Source organism: Neovison vison, chromosome 6 (genome assembly GCF_020171115.1).
Source record: "Neovison vison isolate M4711 chromosome 6, ASM_NN_V1, whole genome shotgun sequence".
NCBI classification, from domain to species: Eukaryota; Metazoa; Chordata; class Mammalia; order Carnivora; family Mustelidae; genus Neogale; species Neogale vison.
The window spans coordinates 210,283,909-210,294,302 of record NC_058096.1 but is presented as its reverse complement, the minus strand read 5'-3'; positions in this window follow the sequence as shown (position 1 = coordinate 210,294,302).

Sequence of the window (10,394 nt, the reverse complement as noted above, 5' to 3'; positions counted from 1 at the left end):
AGACAATAGAAAATCTGACTTCTTTTTTCTTCCCAATTTATTTATTTTTAGAAAAACAGTATTCATTATTTTTTCACCACACCCAGTGCTCCATGCAATCCGTGCCCTCTATAATACCCACCACCTGGTACCCCAACCTCCCACCCCCCGCCACTTCAAACCCCTCAGATTGTTTTTCAGAGTCCATAGTCTCTCGTGGTTCACCTCCCTATCCAATTTACCCCAACTCCCTTCTCCTCTCTAACACCCCTTGTCCTCCATACTATTTGTTATGCTCCACAAATAAGTGAAACCATATGATAATTGGCTCTCTCTGCTTGACTTATTTCACTCAGCATAATCTCTTCCAGTCCCGTCCATGTTGCTACAAAAGTTGACTTCTTTTTTTTTCCCCCAATTTATTTATTTTCAGAAAAACATTATTCATTATTTTTTCACCACACCCAGTGCTCCATGCAAGCTGTGCCCTCTATAATACCCACCACCTGGTACCCCAACCTCCCACCCCCCCGCCACTTCAAACCCCTCAGACTGTTTTTCAGAGTCCATAGTCTCTCATGGTTCACCTCCCCTTCCAATTTACCCAAATTCCCTACTCCTCTCTAACGCCCCTTGTCCTCCATGCTACTGGTTATGCTCCACAAATGAGTGAAACCATATGATAATTGACTCTCTCTGCTTGACTGATTTCACTCAGCATAATCTCTTCCAGTCCCGTCCATGTTGCTACAAAAGTTGGATATTCGTCCTTTCTGATGGAGGCATAATACTCCATAGTGTATATGGACCACATCTTCCTTATCCATTCATCCGTTGAAGGGCATCTTGGTTCTTTCCATAGTTTGGCGACTGTGGCCATTGCTGCTATAAACATTGGGGTACAGATGGCCCTTCTTTTCACGACATCTGTATCTTTGGGGTAAATACCCAGGAGTGCAATTGCAGGGTCGTAGGGAAGCTCTATTTTTAATTTCTTGAGGAATCTCCACACTGTTCTCCAAAGAGGCTGCACCAACTTGCATTCCCACCAACAGTGTAAGAGGGTTCCCCTTTCTCCACATCCTCTCCAACACATGTTGTTTCCTGTTTTGTTAATTTTGGCCATTCTAACTGGTGTAAGGTGATATCTCAATGTGGTTTTAATTTGAATCTCTTTTTACGAACTAGGCGCTGTCGCTTGGTTTTGGCTCAGGTCACGAGCTCATGGGTCATGGGATCCAGCCTCCGGCGCCCTCCCCTGGCGGAGCTCTGCGATCAGCTTGGAGGCTTCTTGAAAAATTCTCTCCCTCTGTTCCTCCCCCAACTCGCCCTCGAGGGCTCTCTTGCAAATAAATAAATAAATAGACTCTGTTTCTGAGGGGTTTGAAGTGGCTGGGGGTGGGGGAGGTTGGGGTACCGGGTGGTGGGTATTATAGAGGGCACGGATGGCATGGAGCACTGGGTGTGGTGAAAAAATAATGAACACTGTTTTTCTGAAAATAAATAATTTACATTTAAAAAACAACTAGTGTGTTTGGTATATAGTATAGATAATACATACACATAGGAGTTCAAATGGAGGGAAACTCAACCCATCACTAAATCTTCGCAGAAATAGCCACTGTAACCATTTCCCGATATTCTTTGTATATCAAGCACATGTGTGTATTATTTCTTTCAATAAATACAGCTACAGCATAGGTTGATTGCTACATGCTAAATGCTAGGATTACAAAGTGCCTTCCTGCCAGTGTGTGCCAAGTGGAGAATTGGAGGAGAGCTATGGAGAGAGAGAGTTGAGGTTGATCCATTCCAGTAAAACTAATTCAACACATTGTAGGATGTGCTTTGTTACCAGAATTTAAAAAAAAAAAAAAAACTATTAAGGAGATATGGAGGAGAAATCAAGAAATTTGGTGTGGTTGAAAGTGGTTCTTGAAGCAAATGGATAAAGAAGCTGTGATTCAATGGAGTATTACTCATCCATCAGAAAGGATGAATACCCAATTTTTGCATCAACATGGAGGGGACTGGAGGAGATGATGCTGAGTGAAGTAAGTCAAGCAGAGAAAGTCAGTTATATGGTTTCACTTACTTGTGGAACGTAAGGAATAGCATGGAAGACATTAGGAGAAGGAAAGAGATACTGAAGGGGGGAGATGGAAGGCGTAGCCCAACTATAAGAGATCATGGACTCTGAGAAACAAACTGAAGGTTTTAGAGGGGAAGGAAGTGGGGGATGGGTGAGCCTGGTGGTGGGTATTAAGGAGAGCAGGTATTTGCATGGAGCACTGGGTGTTGTACACAATGAACCATGGAACACTACATCAAAAACTAATGATGTGGGGCACCTGGGTGGCTCAGTGGGTTAAAGCCTCTACCTTTGGCTCAGGTCATGATCTCAGGGTCCTGGGATCAAGCCCCACATCCAGCTCTCTGCTCAGCGGGGAGCCTGCTTCCCCTTCTCTCTGCCTGCCTCTCTGCCAACTTGTGATCTCTGTCAAAAAAAAACCTTTAAAATCTTAAAAAAAATAATAATGAGGTACTGTATGGTGACTAACATAAATAAATATAATTTTTATGTAAAATTTTAAAAAAGAATAATGTATTAATATTGGCTCACTGTCAGATGTGTCATATTAATGTAAGATATTGAGAATGAGGGAAACTCTGTGCGTGTGTGTGTAGGAGGTATATGGAACTCTCTATGCTATCTGCTGCATTTCTCTATACATCCAAAAATGTTCTTAAAAGTAAAGCCTATTTAAAAAAAAAGAAAGAAAGAAAAGAAAGTGGGTCTTGAAGGATGAATATCAAGCCATGGAGAATTGTTCTAGGAAATGTTGCAAGGGCGGATATAGTGTAAGAAGAACACAGAAACATAGAGGAAATACACATTCTGGGAACACTGAGGAATGAGTTATGCCTAGAAATTAAGGGTATGTGTGTGTTATTGTCACAAACAGACAAATAGATCCAAGAGACAAAACAGCTCAGAAGCAGACTCAAGCATATGTGTACATTCATATGTGTTAGTATTTCAAGTCAATGGGGAAAGGAATCTGTTCAGACAATTGGCTATAGGATTAAGTTATTAGATCACTATTTCACATCATTCACAAATAATTTCTTTATATTCTACATTTTCCAGATTTTCACTATGATCTACTCAGTAGGCTTACTATAGAAACTCATGTCTTTCAGCTCTAGGTAATTGTTTAATATTATTTCCTTGAATAATAGCCTGCTTTCTGTTTGGTTTTTTTGTTGTTTGTTTCTTTCTTTCCCAAATTCCTTAAACTATGTTTTTGGTCTCCTTTCTTGCAGATTATCACCACTTTATATCTTATCCTTCTATTGAATTTTTATGTTGGCTGCCATCATTTTAATTTCTTTTTTTCATATTTAATTTTATTTTTTCAGCATTCCAAGATTCATTGTTTATGCACCACACCCAGTGCTCCATGAAATACATGCCCTCCTTAATACCCACCAGCAGGCTCATCCATCCCCCTACCTGCCTCCCCTTCAAAACCCTCAGTTTGTTTCTCTGAGTCCACAGTCTCTCATGTTTCATCTCCCCCTCCAGTTTCCCCCAATTCACTTTTCCTTTCCTTCTCCCTAATGTCTTCCATGTTATTCCTTATGCTCCACAAGTAACTGAAACCATATGATAATTGACTTTCTCTGTTTCACTTATTTCACTCAGCATAATCTCCTCCAGTCCCATCCATGTTGATACAAAAGTTGGGTATTCATCCTTTCTGATGGATGCATAATATTTCATTGTATATATGGACCACATCTTCTCCATCCATTCATCTGTTGAAGGGCATCTTGTCTCTTTCCACAATTTGATGACTGTGGCCATTGCTGCTATGAACACTGGAGTCCATATGACCTTTCCTTTCACTACATCTGTATCTTAGGGATAAATACCCAGTAGTGCAATTGCAGGGTCATAGAGTAGCTTTATTTTTTTTTAAAGATTTTATTTATTTATTTGACAGAGAGAGATTACAAGTAGGCAGAGAGGCAGGCAGAGAGAGAGAGGAGGAAGCAGGCTCCCTGCTGAGCAGAGAGCCCGATGCGGGACTCGATCCCAGGACTCTGAGATCATGACCTGAGCCGAAGGCAGCGGCTTAACCCACTGAGCCACCCAGACGCCCCTAGAGTAGCTTTATTTTTAATTTTTTGAGGAATCTCCACACTGTTCTCCAAAGTGGCTGCACCAACTTACATTCCCACCAACAGTGTAAGAGGGTTCCCCTTTCTCCACATCCTCTCCATAATTTTAATCTCTTAAAGTTCTTCTTTATTCTCTGAAGATTCCCTTTTTCCCAACTATTCTGGTTTAATCTTTTTTTTTTAAGATTTTATTTATTTATTTGAGAGAGAGAGAGTGTGAGAGAGAGCATGAGCGAGGAGAAGGTCAGAGAGCGAAGCAGACTCCCCATGGAGCTGGGAGCCTGATGTGGGACTCGATCCCGGGACTCCAGGATCACGCCCTGAGCCGAAGGCAGTCGTCCAACCAACTGCGCCACCCAGGTTTAATCTTTTTGAAAATACAAATTAAAAGTATGTTTAGGAATTCCCTTTGTTCCCAGTATGGAGATTCCTCAGAAAGTTGAAAATAGAGCTATCCTACAACCAAGCAATTGCATTACTAGGTATTTACCCTAAAGATACAAATGTAGTGATCAGAAGGGACATGTGCACCCAAATGTTTATAGCAGCAATGTCCACAATAGCCAAACTATGGAAAGAGCCCAGATGTCCAACAACAGATGAATGGATAAAGAAGATATGGTCCATATATACAATGGAATATTACTCAACCATCAGAAAGGATGAATACCAGCCTTTGTGGACCCTCTACTCTATGGTCAATTAATCTTCGACAAAACAGGAAAAAATATACAGTGGAAAAAAGACAGTCTCTTCAATAAATGGTGCTGGGAAAACTGGGCAGCTATATGTAGAAGAATGAAACTCTACCATTCTCTTACACCGTACACAAAGATCAACTCAAAATGGATAAAAGACCTCAACGTGAGACAGGAATCCATCAGAATCCTAGAGAACATAGGCAGTAATCTCTTCGATATCAGCCACAGCAACTTCTTTCAAGATATGTCTCCAAAGACAAAGGAAACAAAAGTGAAAATAAACTTTTGGGACTTCATCAAAATCAAAAGCTTCTGCACAGCAAAGGAAACAGTCAAGAAAACAAAGAGGCAACCCACGGAATGGGAGAAGATATTTGCAAATGACAGTACAGACAAAAGGTTGATATCCAGCATCTATAATGAACTCCTCAAACTCAACACACACGAAACAGGCAAACATATCAAAAAATGGGCAGAAGATATGAACAGACACTTCTCCAATCAAGACATACAAATGGCTATCAGACACATGAAAAAATGTTCATCATCATTAGCCCTCAGGGAGATTCAAATTAAAACCACATTGAGATATCACCTTACACCAGTTAGAATGGCCAAAATTAACAAAACAGGAAACAACATGTGTTGGAGAGGATGTGGAGAAAGGGGAACCCTCTTACACTGTTGGTGGGAATGCAAGTTGGTGCAGCCTCTTTGGAGAACAGTGTGGAGATTCCTCAAGAAATTAAAAATAGAACTTCTCTATGACCCTGCAATTGCACTCCTGGGTATTTACCCCAAAGATACAGATGCAGTGAAAAGAAGGGCCATCTGTACCCCAATGTTTATAGCAGCAATGGCCACGGTCGCCAATCTATGGAAAGAACCAAGATGCCCTTCAACGGATGAATGGATAAGAAAGATGTGGTCCATATACACTATGGAGTATTATGCCTCCATCAGAAAGGATGAATACCCAACTTTTGTAGCAACATGGACGGGACTGGAAGAGATTATGCTGAGTGAAATAAGTCAAGCAGAGGGAGTCAATTATCATATGGTTTCACTTATTTGTGGAGCATAGCAAATAGCATGGAGGGCAAGGGGTGTTAGCGAGGAGAAGGGAGTTGGAGTAAATTGGAAGGGGAGGTGAACCATGAGAGACTATGGACTCTGAAAAACAATCTGAGGGATTTGAAGTGGCGGGGGGTGGGAGGTTGGGGTACCAGGTGGTGGGTATTATAGAGGGCACGGATTGCATGGAGCGCTGGGTGTGGTGAAAAAATAATGAATACTGTTTTTCTGAAAATAAATAAATTGGAAAAAAAGAATGAACAGATGAATGGATAAAGAAGATGTGATACACACACACACACACACACACACACACACACACACACAATGGAATACTATGCAGCCATCAAAAAAGCCAAACTTGCCATTTGCAATGATGTGGATGGAACTGGAGGGTATTATGCTAAGTGAAATAAGTCAATCAGAAAAAGACAATTATCATATGATCTCACTGATATGAGGAATTTGAGAAACAGGAAGACAGTGTCATAGGGGAAGAGAGGGAAAAATAAAACAAGATGAAACCAGAGAGAGAGAGACAAACCATAAGAGACTTTTAATCTCAGTTTGTTCCTAACTGAGGGTTGCTGGAGGGGAGGGGGGTGGGAGGGATGGGGTGGCTGGGTGATGGACATTGGGGAGGGTATGTGCTATGGTGAGTGCTGTGTATTGTGTAAGACACAATTGTGAATCACAGACCCGCACCCCTGAAACAAATAATACATTATATGTTAATTTTTTAAAAAGTTCTTTTTGTTCCCAGAATTAGTTTGGGCACCATGGAATCTCCGTAATGCTCATATTGTCAAAATTGGGAATCCATTGAGGTTGTGAATTTATCTGCAGCTGTAATTCTGCTGCCTGCAAAATTAAATTTTGAGATTAATTTTAGAGTTATTTCAAACTTGAGGCTATAAGAAATAAGAGAATAATTTAGTAAAGTAATACAAAGGCCCTGACTCCCCTTGACAGTGGCTTGAGCAAATATTTTAGGACTTTGAGTTTGCCATGTTTTTAAGGTCCGTGTTACATACAGAAGGAACAAACTGACCCGGTAGTCCTCAAACTCATCACATTCTTCTTGCTCTTCAACGTCAGTGGCCACTTCCCCACACTTTCAGTGGCCGCTCCTTCCAGCTGACCAGAGATCATTATTTAACTGTTTCACAGTGACCAACACCCCACCTCTTAACACTATTTGGATTTTCACTGCCTTTAGAGCCCTCAGCAGACGGCGCTGACCAATCCCTGATTACCATTTCATTGAAGATCTGTGGTTTGCAACCACTCCTGGTAATACTTTCTATTTCAGTGAGGGTTCTTAGTTTCCAAAAAAAAAAAATAGAAATGCACTCCAAATACTTCATGCTAACCATGAATTTATTAATGGATATGAATAGCTCAGAGACTCCAGGAGTTCACGTAAACAGGATTAGAGCCCAAAATGAAACTTCAGACATAATGTAGAGAAAACCCTGTCAGCGCTCCTGGGTACCGCGATACCCATTTGTACTGTTTGAGACCTACCTGCTGTAGAAATCAAGAATACAGATGGGACACATGAAACTCATCAGATGTGTTAAGCATAGATAGGTTACTAAATTCATAAGCTATGTTAAATTAAAGTGAGTAAGCAGATCGTGCTTACTCACTTACTTAAGCTATGTTAAATAGCTTAAGCATAGATAGGTTACTAAAATTCATAAGCTATGTTAAATTAAAGTGAGTAAGCAGATCGTGTGTGTGTTCAACATAGAATGGAAAGGTTGAGAGGTACCTGATAATCAGATTCACGGCATATATACAAAGCATACAAAGCCTTCATTGTCCATGCGGTCTTCATTCAGCCACCCATCAGGAACACCAATTTGGACCCACATGTCTTGTGCCCAAAAAACACCATGGCCACTCAGCAGGCTACTTGGCAAGCTACGATTGTGGTGAAAGGTACTGTCCCCTGCATCTCTCCAATAGAGTAAGTATATGTCATCTGTCCTCCTGTGTGGGGACCGCTGGCTCAAACCTCAGCTCTGTCCTCAAAATCACACTGGCAGCAGGGAAACCTGACATGGAGAGAAAGAGACACGACCTATGAACATTCTGTACCCTAAGATTCAGCATGATCTCTCTGCTGGTACCCTAAATGTGCTAACTTACTCCATCTCTCCTCTTGTTTCTCACTGTGTGTTTTTGTTTATGTTTTTAGGGAGAGAGAGAGAGAGAGAGTGTGTGTGTGTGTGTGTGTGCACAAGAGCAAGCAGGGTGGGGGCAGAAGGAGAGAGAATCTTAAGCAGGCCCCATGCTGGTCATGATTCAGGGCTCTGGCTCACGATCCTGAGATCATGACCTGAGCTGAAATCAAGATTCAGACGCTAACCAAATGAGCCACCCAGAGCCACCTCACACCTTGTTTTAAATTATTTGGTAAACCATGTGATTTAAGCATTTCAGTTTGGTCCTTGAGCCTTTGTAGACTATGACCTCCAGTATAGCTTGATGCCGCTGGAGGCTGTCATGGCATTAAGGCAATTTCCCACAGACACAGACACCACAGCCCATAAACTGATGTGGCCGACCCTGGGTGCCAGATGCTAACTCTTGATTGTCTGGCAATGGTGTCCCTGGAAAACCTTATGTGGCTGCTGCTATCCTCGCTGGAATTCCTGCTCTAAGCACTGCTGGATTGGGATCCAGGTGGGGTTGCATCTGTTTGGTGGAGCCTAGACTTTTGCTACAAGAACAGAAGGAAAGGTAAGATCTGACTTCTAGAGTAAGAAGCAAAGACAGTGATAAGAGGAGCTAGGGACTCAAAGAGAGACAAATATTCTCTACAGCTGATCTGGTCTGCCATCCCTCTCTCTACATATATGCAGACAGGGAGAAATTATGGGAAGCTGCCCACCAGTATTAAACCTGGTTGTTTCTGGAAGGTGAGCTTTTCTTATTTATTTTTGTCTTATTTAGACTTGACTATATTACAGTGGTCCCCTCTCATCTTCAGAGGATAGACCCCAAACCCCCGATGGAAGTCTGAACCCACAGACAGTACTGAACCCTATATGTACTATGTTTTTCCTATACATACATACCTATGATAAAGTTTTGTTTGTAAATCAGGCACAGTAAGAGGTGAACAACAACAACCAATAATAAAATAATACAATTATAACAGTATACTGTAATGAAAGTTGGGTGAATGTGGTCTCACTCTCAAAATATCTTGTGGTACTGTACTCACCCTTCTTCTTCGGATGATGATGTGAGATGACAAAATGCAATGCATCAAGATGAAGTGAGGCAAATGACGTAGACACTGAGATTTAGCATGAGGCTGCTATTGATCTCGTCCAGACCTTGGGCAATGAAACCATGGAAAGGGAAACTACAGACAAGAGTGGACTACTGTACTAGGGAGGTTTGGTATAAGACCTAAAATTAAGGTCCAGTATTATGTGCTGCCTTGATATCTGGGGGAAACTTCGATGGCCTTGAATGACCTAACCATGGGTTTGCCTCCCGACTCTACTCCCTTGGAAAAGATCTGCTATGCAAACAACCCTCCTTATCATGGGGAACAGATGCAATCCCTGTTCATTCCTGAGTATCGGGCTTTGGTGCTCTGCCAGCCTGCAGAGTGGTGCAAACCAACCAACCACATCTTCCTGTTGAGGGGGTGGGGGACCAGGAGGCATCGCTCTCTCTTGTTACTACAAAGCCTGCCTTCCACAGCTCCTGGCTAATCACTCTGTTCCCAAGGGCAACCCTATGGGGTCCTGTGTGGTATGTGGCATCCTTCTCCCCTGAACTATGAATATATGTGGTGAATATATCTGTGGATCTCATCTGGTCTCATCAGTCTCATCATGTCTGATGTCATGTGTTCGACTGTTCCTACAACTGTTGGGCAGGAATCCCTCCCTCAGCAGAGAGTGAAGAAGAGGCCATCAAAGCAGAATATAAATCATAAATCTTCTTAAAGCACCATTGGGACAGACTAAATAGCATTTCAAATGTGCTTACCCTTTGACCCAGTTCCAGTGAGCTATCCATAGAAATATTTACACATGAACATAAGACCGTGCATGGCAACATGTTTTGTTATAAAGCAAAACTAGAAGCAGTCTACATGTGCATCAGTAAGGGCTAAAAAAGTAACTGGTGAAGTCATTAAAGTTGAAGTGGTAAAACAATACTGAATGATGCAGAAATAATTTCACTATATATTGTACGGCAGCTACTCAGTGTTATGAATTAATAATGCAGCAACATCCTTATTTTTCTCCCATGGCATTTATCTATTCACAAACTTGTCTTGCACCAACTCTCTGATTTTATTCCCCTGAACTATTTCCATAAATAAAGGGAAGAAAATCAAATTTTGTTAATGCCATGGATGTATTTTTTTCCCTGAAGAGTAGATGGATTGGCAGGATTTTAAATGTGAGAAAATTA